This window comes from Schistocerca serialis, chromosome 2 (assembly GCF_023864345.2).
Source record: "Schistocerca serialis cubense isolate TAMUIC-IGC-003099 chromosome 2, iqSchSeri2.2, whole genome shotgun sequence".
NCBI lineage: Eukaryota > Metazoa > Arthropoda > Insecta > Orthoptera > Acrididae > Schistocerca > Schistocerca serialis.
Window position 1 is genome coordinate 407,312,935 of NC_064639.1, and position 17,249 is coordinate 407,330,183.

Genomic DNA, 17,249 nt, shown 5'->3' on the forward strand with positions numbered 1-17,249 from the left:
AACAAGGAAGAGAAATTTTATTATGATGAACTTTTACGTCGAATTTAAAACTGTGCTTTCTATTGACACTAGTTGTCAGTAAAGTATTATTCACTGAAAGCAGCTTACGGTTGTGATGTGAGTTTCTTTTTTCAAGTGCATGCCGCGCGGGATTAGCCGAGCGGTCTTAGGCGCTGCAGTCATGGACTGTGCGGCTGGTCCCTGCGGAGGTTCGAATCCTCCCTCGGGCATGAGTGTGTGTGTTTGTCCTTAGGATAATTTAGGTTAAGTAGTGTGTAAGCTTAGGGACTGATGACCTTAGCAGTTAAGTCCTGTAAGATTTCACACACATTTGAACATGTTTCAACTGCATTAGATTTGTGGCACACGATTTCATCATTTTCTGATTTTAATTTGTTTCAACGAATGCAGGAGTTTCTTTCAGTACGGTAGATCTTCGTTTGTTTGCTCCTCATTAAGGTGGATCTACGCTTCATCTGGACCGTCCTTTTCAGAACAGTAACTGTACAATATTTCTGACATTCTGAAAATATTAGTGGCAACAATCGATGATGACAACCATTAAATTTAAATTCAGCCAACCACCTAAAAAAGATCCTATCATGGTGTCAGTTATGATTGCGTTGTATAGCATTGTTTAGGCGGTTTGTTGCGAGTGTAGAGGAAGAAAGTGGGCGGTAGTGTCATGCACAAAACGATAATTGCTTTGTTACCAAATCAGCTTTTTTATAGTTAACTCTGCCTTCGTTTTGTTGTATTTTACGGACTGTAAGAACCATGGACTATAAGATGCGCCTTAATTTTAACCATTTTTTTAAAAAATACTTTGCTATCATTTTTCTTATTGTAATCCAAAGCCAGACTAAAAAATTCTTAGTTTATAAAACAGAAACGATCTTTAAAATCCTTGAAAATCTTCATCTGAACTTTCATCTTCTTCTTCTTCGTCGTGATCGTTGCCTCTTCGTATATAAGATGGTCTTCACTGCCATGAAGAGCGTTACTTATGCCGCACTTCTTGAAAGGTTCTTTCACTCTAGACCACGACTGTTTTATCCAATGACACACTCGTTTGATTGTACGTCGTTTTAAAGCTCCCTTCGGCGTGAATTCATGTTGGGTTTCATGAAATGAAATGGTTGAAATGGCTCTGAGCACTATGGGACTCAACTGCTGAGGTCATAAGTCCCCTAGAACTTAGAACTAATTAAACCTAACTAACCTAAGGACAACACACACATCCATGCCCGAGGCAGGATTCGAACCTGCGACCGTAGCGGTCGCGCGGTTCCAGACTGTAGCGCCAGAACCACTCGGCCGCCAGCGGCCGGCCGTTGGGTTTCATCCATCAACCATTTCTTCCATTCCTCTTTCATATACGCTTTAAACGGTTTATTTGTCGAGGCAAGAGCTTGAAATTGTGAAGTAAGTCTTCCCGGTATAATAGCAAGCTCTGTAATCCCCTGACTCAATTTCTCTTTCACAGAATTTTTCAAATAGTTACTAAACTGATCTAGCTCAAGAAGAGAACTCTTCTTCATTAAAGCACCTTTCCTTCTCTCCCACACTCTGTTAATCCATAACTTCATATCAGCCTCGTCCATCCAACCCTTGTCATGTACGTGAACAACAGGCGGTATTTGAAAAGATTTTGACATTGTTTTGCGCTTCAGAATGATCATTGGATTAAGTTTAGTACCGTCAGCACAACATGAAAGGACAACAGTGTAGTGCATTTTTCATGTCCACTCGTTTTTATAGTTACAGTTTTAGCACCTTGCGTGGCAACAGTTCCGTTATTCGGCACATCAAATGTCAAAGGAATTTCGTCCATATTCGCTATGGCTTAATTCCACTCTGGTTTCCTTTCGACGTTGGAAAATAAAGTGATGCAAACATAATAGTCTCTTCATACTGGCGTGGTATTTTCTGAGATATTTTGGTTTTGGTTCGCACGCTAAGTCCATGACTTTTCATAAATCTGTAGCACCAACCAACTCCAGCCTTAAAGTCTGTTTTATTATTACTATTAGTATTAGTGGATGTGGTCGAACACAAAGTATTAACAGTTTCACAGCTTCCAATTTCTGCCAGTTCAGAAGTAAGGAGTGCAGCAATCAAGTGAGTAACGAAAAGTGAGTATAGTGCAAACATTTTAACTTGGTTGATTTTAAATGGGGTTGCAGTGTGCAGGTCAAGCAAGTGCCGCAGTGGAGAGGAGAAATGCACAGGAAGTATGTTTTGTATCAAGTGTCTACCCTCAATTTGGATAGTCAGCTTTCTTATCAGAGAAGCCCAGACTCGGGATTGAATCGTCGTCCTCCTGAATGCGAGTCCATTGTGCTAAACACTGGGACCGATCGCTCCGTTGATTGGGAACTGAAGCCGGTTATAGCGAATGGGGAAATCGACTTGAACCACTGATATGTGGGTTATGAGGTGCTGCATCCATCAGGATAGTAGCGTTAGTGATAGTATTTTGAGTGGTTTTAAGCCGTGTAGCATTACAAAATTTTGGGTGATTCAGATTCCATTGTGGTGTCCTAATTATAGCGAGGAAGCCATAAATATAAGTTTCCTGTTTTCTGTTAAAACAGACCATGAGGGGTACAACGAACACCATATTGTTGTGTACACACATTTTGTTTAAGAAACAATATGCGTATTGGTTTAAATGCCCTGGTGTCGTAGTTAGAACTGACTGCGAGAAAAGAACTAAACTGCGCAGTTGCACATCACAGCATCAATCAGAATTTCGTTCACGTAGTTGTCCTTAACAGAGAAAAATTGAATAAATCGGTCTAGTACTTTTCGAGATCTTCACATAGTAGTATAAAATATAAATAAAGTTGGAGAAGCTGTCACAGTTTGTTGCTATTCTAGTTCTTAACTGATTGCGGGACACCGGCACTTCTCGAATTTCTATACAAATGCTTTGCAACTGACGTATTTTTCTGATGTGCAATTTCTAGCAAGCTATGCTAAAGCGATGTACTTTAGTGGTACCGATGGAAGCAAATCATACATCATTTTATATGCCGGTATTTTATTTCATTTATTATTAAATGTTAGGTAGCTATGGGTCTGTAAAGGTGGGGATGTCGGCCACAACCGAACCGAACACCAGAGCCTGCAGTGAAGGTGGGCACTTCTAACTTTGTGCGAGGTTTTTTGCATCTTCCTTGAAGTGCATAATGTGACAGTTATAACGCGGTTCCTTCAACTGACGTAGTATACATGGAAAAAACGCAGAAACTACATATTTCAGAACTCTTGTTAATAAATATTGTCTTCTTGTTTTCAGGTATGGCTTTCACGACATAAGCTCTGCGCACACCTAATTGTTGTAGATCACTTTAGTGGTCAAGTAGGAACAAAGGAAACCTTGTCTGAACGTGAGATTTGATGTAATCAAGAGGAATATTTGTTATGACCTAACCATTATTATTTGATTACCTCCTGCGAATGGGAACTTACAAGAGACAATTACTTACGGAAACCATCACGATCTTCCATGTAGCATCGGTGGTTCAGTGGTAGAATGCTCGCCTGCCACGCGGGCGGCCCGGGTTCGATTCCCGGCCGATGCATCAGTTTTTGTACAACGTGTTATTTGTTAATAGTTCGCTGGGACAATAAACAGAAATACTGTAATTCAACACGCGGGTTTTCCGATGAACATTACGAAAGCATCTCCCTACAGTTGGAAAGTAGTGGCAGCGAGCGACCTGGTACACCCACGCCATCTGTCTGCCTTCCTCCGCTACTACTTCGACTGGCGAGCTTGGCGTGCAGCTCCGCTTGTACACACAGGACGCGTTGATTATTTCGGGCCTAAATGACGGCATCATGAGGACTGCGACTGTTGATAAATACAAATGAATCGTATTATTACATTCTTGGTGTTGGTGTAGAGCACAGGCGCCCATCCAAATTTTGATAATACAAGATAAAGCAATATAGAACTGAATTATGTTGCACAGTAAACTAAATAGGCAAGCCTCAGCTTTCAGTTATCTTTGTATTGATTGTAAACATAGCACATCAATAACATGCATAACATCTTTCGGTGAACTGACAAAGTATATGTAATGTGCAGTGAAGAGAACACGCAACAAGTAGCAGAATGCAGCACTTTTCGATTCTGTTTACCTTGAAAGTACATTTTATTCTTACAATTTCATGTTTTTAACAGTGCCTTTTCCGAAAAACTAATTTTATCATCAGCAAAAGACGAGACATAACCTGCTTTGCGCTTGGCTAGTACCGGAAAGAGGTGCTTATGTTCTACATGATAACTGGGAATCTAATTGCACAGTTCTCCACCTGCAGCTAGTGTTGTGGATCACTGAAATATATAGTGGGAAAATGAATAAGTAAGTAGTGCGGTAAAATATTTTATTTTTGCGTGCCAAACTTCACACGTGCACCGTGGACTAAGGCCCACTCTGTTATTTGGCTTTGCTCAGTCCTTTCTCGGAAGTATCAGGAACCGCGAAACATTTCATTTAGCATTGCGCTGCGGCATTCTTCGCTAGGCACAAATATCAGAGGTCGGCAGAATCGCGATGTCAGTGCTGTTTCCTCTACGCTGTTTGTTCGTCGTATGAAGGACGTTTACAGGTTCCGTGGCTGCACGGAGAGAGCAGTCTACCGATCTATCGTCACAATCATTTAAAATGTAGAATGACAGAAGAGAGGGATGAGAATTCGCAATTAGCATAAGCCACGGGTACTACATATTTGCTATGAAACAACATTTAGAGTATGATACAGAAAGAATTTAAAGACTTAGTTGACAATGAAAGAGCTAGAAATGACAACGATCAACAGAAGGGATTCATTGTTGTGTACGTCGATAAACACTTTATGCTAAATTTGCGGACATGGAGCACACGAAGAAACTGGTGGTGCACACAGATTTCTGAAGTCGTTGTCAGTTGCAACAGATTTAAGTGTAACTGAACGAAAAGTTTGGAGACATCATATAAAGCGTGTATCAAAAAGAATCATCCGATTTGGCACGTCTACATTTCTGAAACTAATAAACATAGACAATGAATTTTTTTATTATTGAACGGGAAACTTTAAAAAAATTTTTTCATACCTTTTCATATGTGTTCAATATGCGTCCCATGAGGTGCACGGCATATGTCAATGTGGTATTCAAATTGTTCCCACATGTCTTGAGTTACAGCTTCCACAGATGCTGTTAAGCAATGTCTCAGTTTATTCATTGTTGTTGGTAACGGAGACGCATAAACAGAGTCTTTTATAAACTCCCACAAGAAGTAATCACATACATTCAGGTCCGGTGACCATGGGGGCCAGTAATGCGAGGTTGAATCATTTGGTCCAGTGCGACCGATCCATCGTTCAGTAATCCTTTGATTTAGAAATTCCCCATTTCCAGATGCCAATGTGGCGGTGCCCCACACTGTTGCTAATTAAGTCGTTCGAATCAGCCTCCAACTGTGGAAAAGGAAATTTCTCAAGCATATCGAGATATGTGCTTCCTATAACAGTGTTCTCAGCATAGAAAAATGAACCATACACCTTTTCCCGTGAAACTGCACAAAACACATTAAATTTCGGAGAGTTCCTCTCACTTTGTGCAATTTCATGTGGTTGTTCCGTATCCCATATTCTCACATTCTGTTCACCTTTCAATTTAAATGGAATGTTGCCTCGTCACTAAACACTAAGCTCGGAAGAAAACTGCCATCCTCCATCTTGCCAAGAACGAAATTACAGAACTCCACACGTTGTTGTTTGTCACCTTCACGAAGAGCTTGCAGTAGCTGAATTTTGTATGGTTTCATGTGTAAATGTCGACGCAACACGCGCCAGACGGACATAGACGGTATGTCGAACTGCATGGCGAATGGATTTCTGCGGTCTCCTTGTGCAAGTACGAAGGATGTGTTCGACGTCTGTCAGACACTCCGAGACGGCCCGGCGATTTGTCTTGACACAAATAACCTATTTCTCGGAATTGTTCAAGCCTTCGTGTAGTGTTTTGTGCTGTAGGAGGATCCACACATACCTAGTACGAAAGTCACGCTGAACGGTTATTACTGACCCACAATGCACAAAACGTAGAACACAAATAGCTTTCTGTTGTTCCGACACCATTTTTACTAGATCTGAAGAGGGCGAATACTGCTGCTACCTAACGGGAACCATGTAGAACTAAAGAGTTTGCTCTTTCCAACAGTACGTTGTTCACGCACATATCTCAAATAATACAATAGTTATGATTTTTAAAAATCGGATCATTCTTTTTGATATACGCTGTATTACTGTCAAGTACGTTGGTTAAGTCAGGAGACATGTTTGGAACGACTTTTCGATTTAACTCTTTCAGGGGCAGTTGCTATCACCAGGCATTATCTCTTTCAAGGGCGGTGGTTATCAATGTTAACCACCTATTTTACGACACCTGTGACCGAATGGGGGCAGCAGTTGTCACTGCGAGCCACACTGTTACTTGAGGGAGTTCTTCCTAGATGGCACGGCATTGGATATCACGCATTTTGCTTTCCTATTGCTTGTACAGCACAATTCGTTTGTTGCCTTGCAGCAGTTTTGTGCCGTTTAGTTGGTGGACGTTTTGAAGAACAAATTTGGCACATATATACTACTTTCATTTCCAAGTAAGTATTTTAATACGTAAATTTAGTTTATGCTAATGACCTTCAGTGCAATAGTTACGTGAAACAAGTTTATTTATTTCATATTTTTGTTACTTTAATCTAGGTTAGCGCTGGTAACCACCGCGCAACTGGGATACAGCTTTCATTGAGTATGGCTAGGAGGTGTCTTAGTGATGATGAAATACGAAAACTACTTTTCGAGGACCTTCCATAAGACTCAGACAGTGAAATAAGTTTGTTTGAAGACTCTGACATTGATCCTACATATGAACCTGACTGTGATGATATTGTGTTATGATGTTCTGACGAGAGTAGCAATGAAGCAGATGATAATTTACCTGAAAGTAATCATCACTTGTGCGATAATAAAGAATCTTGCATGGCTAAAATTCCATCAAATGATGATTCTTCAGCCTCTGAATCACTTTCTCTGTCCATGCCTAGACGTTCGAGATCATTACTGGCTAAAGCAACAACATCTGTGACAGTTAGTTCTTCACATATACAGCCAAACATCCCAAATCATTCTGGTACCTCTGGTGAATCTGGAAGTGGAAAGGATGATCCTCCACAGTGGAGCCAAAATTTCAGAGTTGAAGAACTGCCTAATTTTTTGGAAAAAATTGACCCTACAGCTTTTTTTTTACAGAGATGTCAAATCCATCACCACATAAAATATTTTGTGACTTTTTTACTGATGGAATGGTAAAACATATTAGATTTCACACCAATTTGTACGCCACACAAAAAGGAAAGCCTTTCATCCCAACTACTGAAGATGAGATAAGTGTTTTCTTAGGCATAAATTTATTTATGAGTGTCAAAAAATTACCAAGTTATCGAGTTTATTGGTCTTCATCTCCAGGTTTAAGTGAGTCATATATATGTGACTTGATGACTGTAAAACGATTCAGTTTTCTCCTCAGTCGTATCCATTCAAATGACAACTTGATGATGCCTAAAAGGGGACAGGCCAATTTTGACAAGCTTTTTAAAATAAGGCCTGTTGTTGAAATGTTGAATAAAAGGTTTGCACAATGCTATCAGCCTCATCGGAAAGTAACAATTGATGAACCAATGATGAACTTTAAAGGCAGAAGCTCAACGAAGCAATACATGAGGGACAAGCCTGTGAAAAGAGGCTACTAAATATGGATGCTGTGTGATGAATCTGCATATAATTTGAAGTTCCAAATCTATAGTGGAAGATTAGCTACAGAGAAGTTTAAACTGATACTGGGTGCACAGGCATATCAGATTTATGTGAAGAACTTTATGGCAAAAATCATATTGTTTTCATGGATAATTTCTTCACATATTATAATCATTTTCTCCTACTAAAAGCGCAGAAAACATTTGCAGTGGCACTGTGAACCCTACACGTAAATTCCTCCCAAAACTAAAGGAAGATAAAAAGATGAAACGAGGGGACTTTGACAGCAGAGTCAGCAATCATGGTGTAGCATTTTAGAAGTGGATGGACAAACGAGCTGTAAATTTGATCTCTACTATGCATGATCCTAGTGACACCACAAGTGTAAATACACTCCTGGAAATTGAAATAAGAACACCGTGAATTCATTGTCCCAGGAAGGGGAAACTTTATTGACACATTCCTGGGGTCAGATACATCACATGATCACACTGACAGAACCACAGGCACATAGACACAGGCAACAGAGCATGCACAATGTCGGCACTAGTACAGTGTATATCCACCTTTCGCAGCAATGCAGGCTGCTATTCTCCCATGGAGACGATCGTAGAGATGCTGGATGTAGTCCTGTGGAACGGCTTGCCATGCCATTTCCACCTGGCGCCTCAGTTGGACCAGCGTTCGTGCTGGACGTGCAGACCGCGTGAGACGACGCTTCATCCAGTCCCAAACATGCTCAATGGGGGACAGATCCGAAGATCTTGCTGGCCAGGAAAGTTGACTTACACCTTCTAGAGCACGTTGGGTGGCACGGGATACATGCGGACGTGCATTGTCCTGTTGGAACAGCAAGTTCCCTTGCCGGTCTAGGAATGGTAGAACGATGGGTTCGATGACGGTTTGGATGTACCGTGCACTATTCAGTGTCCCCTCGACGATCACCAGTGGTGTACGGCCAGTGTAGGAGATCGCTCCCCACACCATGATGCCGGGTGTTGGCCCTGTGTGCCTCGGTCGTATGCAGTCCTGATTGTGGCGCTCACCTGCACGGCGCCAAACACGCATACGACCATCATTGGCACCAAGGCAGAAGCGACTCTCATCGCTGAAGACGACACGTCTCCATTCGTCCCTCCATTCACGCCTGTCGCGACGCCACTGGAGGCGGGCTGCACGATGTTGGGGCGTGAGCGGAAGACGGCCTAACGGTGTGCGGGACCGTAGCCCAGCTTCATGGAGACGGTTGCGAATGGTCCTCGCCGATACCCCAGGAGCAACAGTGTCCCTAATTTGCTGGGAAGTGGCGGTGCGGTCCCCTACGGCACTGCGTAGGATCCTACGGTCTTGGCGTGCATCCGTGCGTCGCTGCGGTCCGGTCCCAGGTCGACGGGCACGTGCACCTTCCGCCGACCACTGGCGACAACATCGATGTACTGTGGAGACCTCACGCCCCACGTGTTGAGCAATTCGGCGGTACGTCCACCCGGCCTCCCGCATGCCCACTATACGCCCTCGCTCAAAGTCCGTCAACTGCACATACGGTTCACGTCCACGCTGTCGCGGCATGCTACCAGTGTTAAAGACTGCGATGGAGCTCCGTATGCCACGGCAAACTGGCTGACACTGACGGCGGCGGTGCACAAATGCTGCGCAGCTAGCGCCATTCGACGGCCAACACCGCGGTTCCTGGTGTGTCCGCTGTGCCGTGGGTGTGATCATTGCTTGTACAGCCCTCTCGCAGTGTCCGGAGCAAGTATGGTGGGTCTGACGCACCGGTGTCAATGTGTTCTTTTTTCCATTTCCAGGAGTGTAGTAAGGAAAAAGATGGATCAACTACCGTAGTGGCATGTCCCCGTGTATTAAGTGACTATAACAGGAGCATGAATTTTGTTGACAATTTTGATCGTCTAAAAGGAGATTATGGTTGTGATCGCAAAAGTATGAAATGGTGGCATAGCCTTTCCACTTTATTGATGTGTGTGTAGTGAATGCGTGTATCATACACAAAGAAATTGAAATAGAACAATTCACGAATAAAGACTTCCGAAGGAAAGCGTACGAAGGACTGCTTGCCAAGGCAATTGTCCATCGCAATGGCCTAAGTCAAAAAGGGAAGAGCGTAACTCTCAGTAAACATAAACCACACATGGACAAACAAAGCACATTGGAAGGTAGTGCGCATCAGCCAAAACAGGCCACATCAAGAAGATGTGCAGTATGCAGCACACGTGCTGTTCCTGTTAGAACAATGTGGAAGTGTTGTGTTCTTCCTGTAACGTGACTCTTTGTCTATGAAAGGTCAAAAATTGCTTTCAAACATTTCATTCTCAGTAATGATGTACTTTTCAGTTGTTTGTGTGAATAATTTCCTAGGCCGGCCGGAGTGGTCGAGCGGTTAAAGGCGCTACAGTCTGGAACCGCACGACCGCTACGGTCGCAGGTTCGAATCCTGCCTCGGGCATGGATGTGTGTGATGTCCTTAGGTTAGTTAGGTTTAAGTAGTTCTAAGTTCTAGGGGACTTATGACCACAGCAGTTGAGTCCCATAGTGCTCAGAGCCATTTTGAATAATTTCCTAAGAAAACTTTACCTCTCAATTTCTTAACAAATAAGTAACTAACGAGTATTATGAGCGGTGCTTAACAGAGGTAACAATAATTTAATTGACTGTAATTAAAAAAGCAAGCAAGATATTGTAAAACTGTATTAAAATAAATTAATTTTTTTTGTTAAGGAGTTTTAAAATTTTGACAAATCACGTGTTTTCATTTTAAAAAAGTTTCCTGCCCCTTGAAGAGTCAAAAAATGTGTGGTTAACATTGATAACCACTGCCCCTGAAAGAATTAAAACTCGCTATTGTTGAATTCATGAAGGAAAAAGGAGTGCAGGAACGAAAATTGGGACATCCGGAATGACTGCAGACTTCGAATTTTAAGTGGGCTTGACTGCACACTGCCTACAGTATGAGCCTGGAAAGTAACTTCTTTCTGACTTGATGGGGATGCATTAAAAAATTGTCGACGTGAACGAATTACAAGCAAACTTTTATAACGGTTTTCAGGACACTGTCAATTTTACATCCGTTTTAGAGCTGTTTGCGGGACCATTTGCCGTTCAAGTTGAAAGGGCCCCTGTACACATGCAGATATAACTGATTGACTTAGAATATAAAACCAGTTATAATGACAAATTTTATACGTTAAAACTACACTGGACGTATTTGTGTGAAAGCCCTTTTTTCGATTACGAAACTAAACTTGAGTGCGAAATTCTGCGAAATTGCCTGTGTCTGGTTGTATATCAAGAGTTTGTACCAAATGAAAATTATATTATTCACCAAAAATAATTAGATAATAATGCAAATTTGTTCTGTTTGTAATATAAGTTGTTGACAAATGTTAAAAATAAAACCAAGTCGTATGCAGTGCCATTCAAAATGGCTCTAAGGACTACGGGACTTAACATCAGAGGTCATCAGTCCCCTAGACTTAGAACTACTAAAACCTAACTAACCTAAGGACATCACACACATCCATGTCCGAGGCAGGATTCGAACATGCGACCGTAGCAGCAGCGCGGTTTCAGACTGAAGTGCCTAGAACCGTTCGGCCACAGCGGTCGGCGTACTGCCATTAAAATTTGGCGCATTTGCAGTTTTCCCCTCATCCCCCTTCTCGCGCTTAGACGGCGTGACGTGGCCGAGAGGGAAATGTGCAGCGAGGATGAGCACTTTGGCACTCACTACCGGTCATGACCCATAATCCGAAATCTTGGCCACCCCTGATGCAACTGTTGTTTCCTTCCTTCGAGTGGGAAAATACGTAAATGTAACGTACGATAATTTCACTCTATAACATGTGGAGTACTGTGTTCACAAAGAGAAACGTGAATGGTTCATACATAATATGAAAATGTCGCTAGCTGGAAAGTGTATGATTTAATCGCATATTTGAAGAAGAACATTTCGATTAATATTAATGGAATCATTTATAGAGAATGAAGACATAATGAAGTATCAGATCAACTGGGAGTACTGTGAGATCATGGAAGATGAATCCGTAATGGGACGGCTATCAGTGCACGACTTGACAATATGTTTACCAGTAGCAACCATTTCTGTAACTTTTGTTACTGATAAATTAACTTCGGGTAGTTTCGATCAGTCAGCGTTCGTGCCACGATGGATACACCGGTTCCTGCCAGATCACCGAAATTAAGCACGAGGCGCGTTTGGCACTTGGAAGATTGACCACCAGGCCGCGATGCACTGTTGACTTAACGGGTTGCACTCAGCCTCGCGAAACCAACTAAGGAGTACTGGACGGAATAGTAGCGGCTCCAGGTCGCGAAAACTAACAACGGCCAAGAGAGTGATGTGCTAACCCCACGCCCTTCTAAATCCGCATCCGATGACGCCCAGTCGGGTGAGGATGACACGGCGGTCGGTCTGTAGTGTTGGGCCTTCTTGGGCCAGTTTGGAGGGAGAGAGCAATTTCGAGTAATGCAGCGGCAGGTTATTTGTGGCTGCGATCGATATAAACATGAACTACTTCAGTGAGTCATAACACATAGTGGATCACATTTGCAAATTTCTGAGATGATAATACTTAATTGGGAGATACCATACATACTTACATAAATACACACAAAGTCCTCACAACAAATGTTGAAGTGCCCTCCACCACCGGTAACGCGCAACTGTACTCGTTTCAGCATATTTCGCGACATTCTGTGAAGTGTATCCTCGCCAGTGTTGCTTATTTCGCATGTAATGGCCTCACGGAGTCCAGCAGTTGTCCGTGGTCTGTTCTTGCACCCTCGGCTTCTAAGATATCCACAAAGGAAAAAAAATCTGGAAGTAGGGGGCCTTAGGTCAGATGTGGGGAGGGTTACGGTACGAATTTTTTGAGGTTATTCGGTCACCAAAGAAACTGGTTACAAGTTACATGGAATCGTTAGATGTGTAATATGTTTCTTCATCTTGCTGGAAATAATCTCACCCAAGTGCTCTACAAATGTATGGAAGATGCCCGTATGAACTGTAATATCTACAGTCGTTTCAAAGAAAGCAGAGCCAACAGTCCTAGAAGCTGACACCGCGCACCACACTCCAACCCTTTTGTCACGCAGTGGCGTTTTGTGAGTGATATGAGGGTTTACACTACGGTTTTGTGTGTTGATGTAGCCTAACACCTGGAACCATTCCTCATCCGTAAACCATGTTACGGAGAGAATGTGTGGAAGCTGAAAAACAAACCCTTGAAACCATCAACAGTAACGCATTCTTTTCTCATGATCTGTTTCTTGCAATGATTGCGTCATGTGCGCTCTTTAGGGTTGCATCTCTCTGACGTGCGCTCTTTAGGGTATAAGCTCTCTGACATGTGCGTTCTTTATGGTAGAAGCTCTCTGACATGTGCATTTTAAATACCTGTCTCCTGGCACAATCGACGCAACGATTTCTTTGGAGAGTTCCCTAAGCGTCTTCGACCATAATCAATAACCTCTGTAGTCGGTGATGGACTATGTTTGCCACTGTCACTGTTTAGTACACCACTTGTCTGCAGCTTCCTTACAATCGATAAAACTGTTGCCTTTGTTGGAACGTGGCACACACTGAATTCTTTCCGGAATTCCCGTTGTGTTGTAACCATTGAGTCTGTCTCCCAATAAGTTTTCACAATAAAGATACTCTCTCAAAGTGTGTACTGTATGTATCTCCTAGCTAAAGACTGAAAACAAATCACTAATCTGTTCTTTATTGTCACGAGGCTCGAACTATAAAACGCTTCTCAAACCGCGATCGACGAACGAACTAGCACGAGCCGTACAAGCGCGGCATTATACCGGACACAGGACATTACGCGTAGAAACAACATGCCAACAATGGGCGGTACTTCTGATTCTCCCAGAGCTACTGAGATCATTAAAAGAACTTTCCCGTTTTAACGAGCTTTCGGAGGGAAATTATTACCCATTGAAGTAGTTCGGGTTTATATGGCTCGCCCTGTAGTAGCAAAATGACACAGTATCAAGTAATTGAAGATTCTCTTCAGGCTCATTTACAAACTTTTCTATCCGTACTTAGAGTAAGTGTATATCACACTCCAGACGTTTTCCATCTGAATTGCTACAGTAGCATGAACTGTTTTCTGTCGGTGTTGAGTTTCTAGCTCTGTCAGTTCTTATTTTCATTTCAAAGGACTATCGTGTCCAGTTCTCACCCCTTTATTGTTATGCGTTTAGTAACCCTCTTTTTTGTCAGGGATTTTCTCTGCCTCGTGATGACTGGGTGTTGTGTGATGTCCTTAGGTTAGTTAGGGTTAAGTAGTTCTAAGTTCTAGGGGACTGATGACCGTAGATGTTAAGTCCCATAGTGCTCAGAGCCATTTGAACCATTCTTCCTGCTAGCATAACGTGTATTTCGTTCTTTCCCTGGTACTTCATATACACATCACATGGTTCTTTTTATTTCTTACTTTACTGTTCACTCAGCACCGTCTCAGGAATGATTTTCACAATAATTCCTTCTGGTGTAAGGTATGCGATCAGGAAATACATCCTCAGACTAATTTAAATGAAGTATTAATGACACTGCGTCAGTTCTTTAGCTCCCCAAATAGTAAATCTCATATACTACCTTTTTGCGTCTCATTTCCTAATACAATTCCTAGAGCATCACCTGATTTGATTTGACTACATTCCATTACCCTTGCTTTACTTTTACTGATTGTCATTTCATAACGTCTTCTGAACACAGTATCGCTTCCATTCAGTTGCTCTTGCAAGTCCTTTGCGGTCTCTGACAGGACTGTAATGTCATCGGCAAACATCAAAGATTTTATTACTTCTGCTTGAACCTTAATTGGTTCAAATGGCTCTGAGCTCTATGGGACTTAACATCTGAGGTCATCAGTCCCCTAGGCCTAGAACTACTTAAACATAAGTAACCTAAGGACATCACATGCATTCATGCTCGAGACAGGATTCGAAACTGCGATCGTAGCAGCAGCGCGGTTCCAGACTGAAGCGCCTAGAACCGTTCGGCCACAACGGCCGGCTGAACTTTAATTCCATTTCCAAATTTGTCCTTTGTTTCCTTTACTGCTTGCTCAGTGTGCAGATTACATTCCAGCAGGGATTATCTATGTAATTTATTTTGGAGACAATCTGCGCACTTCTCTCGGATTGTTCGCAGATGATGCTGTCGTTTACAGAATAAAATCATCAGAGGGTGAAACGACTTACAGAATCATTTCGATAAGATATCTGCATGGTGCAGGAAGTGGCAAATGATTCTGAGTAGCAAAAAGTTGGAGGGCCTCCACAAGCATGATAAAAAAATTGCATGAAGTATCTGTTACGTATATTTACAAGTTGTCGAGTCTTATTATAATAACGGTAGATTTACAATTTCGAATTACTTAGATTGAAACCATCACTAGAGAACGCTGCAAGGAAGACGAACCAAAGGCTGCGTTTCTTTGGAAGAAGAATACTTAGAAGATGAAATAAATCAACTGAAGAGATTACTTGCAATACACTTGTCCGTCCTCTCCTGTGGTATGGCTGTGCAATGTGGAATCCTTACCAGATAGGATTACTGACATCGAAAACGTTCAAAGAAGTACAGCTCGCTTTGTATTATTGCTAAATAGGGGGGACAGTGTCAGCGATATGATAAGCGAATAAGGGTAGTAATGATTAAAATAAAGACCTTTTTCGCTGCGCCGAAATCTTTTCACGAAATTACAATCGGTAATTTTCCCCTTCGATCGTCATCAGCATAGGGAGAAATAACCATCGTGACAAAATAACAGAAATTAGAGCTCGCGCGAAAAAATTTTGATGTTTCTTTTTCCGACGTGCCATCCGAGAGTGGAGTGGAAGAAAAATAGTCAAAAAGAAGTTTTTTGCACCTTTTGCCACACGCTTAACTGTGAACTGGTGAATAATAATCTAAAGAAAGATGTAGATATGATTTTTTAAATTTTAGCTTCGGCTGTAAATACTATCTCAAAACTGATTATAAATTATTTCAAGCCATCGCATGCGACGTTCGGCTATTGTCAGTTCTGTTTGCCGGCAATTCAAGAGACAATAAAAACCCGGTGCCACTTACAAGAGAACTGCCTGACCTCTAACGCTCAGAACCGAATGGAAATATGCTTAGAATTTAAGTCGATCATCTCAAAATCAGTGTTATGAGTTATTCGCATACAAAACTACCAGTTCTACCGCGAGGGCCTTTGAATGATCATCAATTTAAGTTCTAAGAGAGGATCTTTCGTAACGTGAAGAACCAAAATCTCTATACAATAGGATTAAAAACAAACATATTTCAAAATTATTTAAACAGAAGGTGGAGGTGGGAGAAAGGAAAGGGAAGGAACTAATGATATCAGCTGCATCGGGACTTTTTGCGGAATCAAGGGGGACTAGTGAAAATGTGTGCGGAACCGGGACTCGAACCCGGGAGGGGTGCGGGCAAAATGGGCTGGGGTCGCAACCCGAGGCCTGGACACCATGAGCCTTTCACCCATTCCCTCTCCCAGGAACCACAGAAAGCATAGGGAACATGGATGTTCAAGACACAGAAATGATTTTTATTTCTTTTAATTTTCATAGCAAGACAATGCCGTCGTGACGAGGAGGGAGTGGCAAGTAGCTACACTGGGTGAGACTATCGATGCGTAGTGTCTCTGAGTAGAAGATCCCAACGATCAGAGAAGAACCAGTACTGAGAATGACATTTTCACTCTGCAGCGGAGTGTGCGCTGATATGAAACTTCCTGGCAGATTAAAACTGTGTGCCGACCGAGACTCGAACTCGAGACCTTCCCGAGTTCGCGTTTCGGTCCGGCACACAGTTTTAATCTGCCAGGAAGTTTCGAACCAGTACTGAGACTGAAGAAGACGTGGATCAACTCTTATTGGAGTAACACCCCAACTCTGTAGTTGTTTAAGAAATACACCGTAAAGAAAGTTGGAGAAAAACTGTGTTTGGGATTGCATACAACTGCGCAATGTCGTTCATTAAGGAAGTGCCAAAACTCAAGGACATTTTTCTCGCCATCAGCAACAAGCAGTGAACTGGATGTCTACAAATCCACTTCAGAGATTTCGTCTTCGTTTGTGGAAACTATCTCGAGTACGGAAAGAGGAGTGGGTGAAGAGGCATTTGATGAGGAGTCGTATGAGTAATTAAGGCCATCATCTGTCGCACCAAGAACCAGACGCCTATCGCCGATCCGCACACCAGGTGATGCTCGCCCGAGTTCAGAACATCACAGATGACACGCGACAAGGTGTCTGCAAAGTGAATTCCGTTGAGGCGTAACCGCAGACTTGCTTCCAATTGACTGCAAGATATCATGCTGATTGAACGTCAGTGGCAAGATAACCAGCGCACACCGATCGCCAGACGGCGCGCCAGT

General features: G+C 42.5%; 1 protein-coding gene and 1 non-coding gene across 2 annotated transcripts in view; one reads left to right on the top strand and one right to left on the bottom strand.

The window, feature by feature from the left end:
- LOC126456025 (retinal guanylyl cyclase 2) overlaps positions 1–17,249 on the bottom strand; it is a 337,992-nt gene that overhangs the window by 270,981 nt on the left and 49,762 nt on the right. The gene's annotated exons all lie outside the window — the stretch shown is intronic.
- Trnag-gcc (transfer RNA glycine (anticodon GCC)) lies at positions 3,520–3,590 on the top strand. Its single transcript has one exon. It is a non-coding gene; the product is annotated as a tRNA-Gly (tRNA).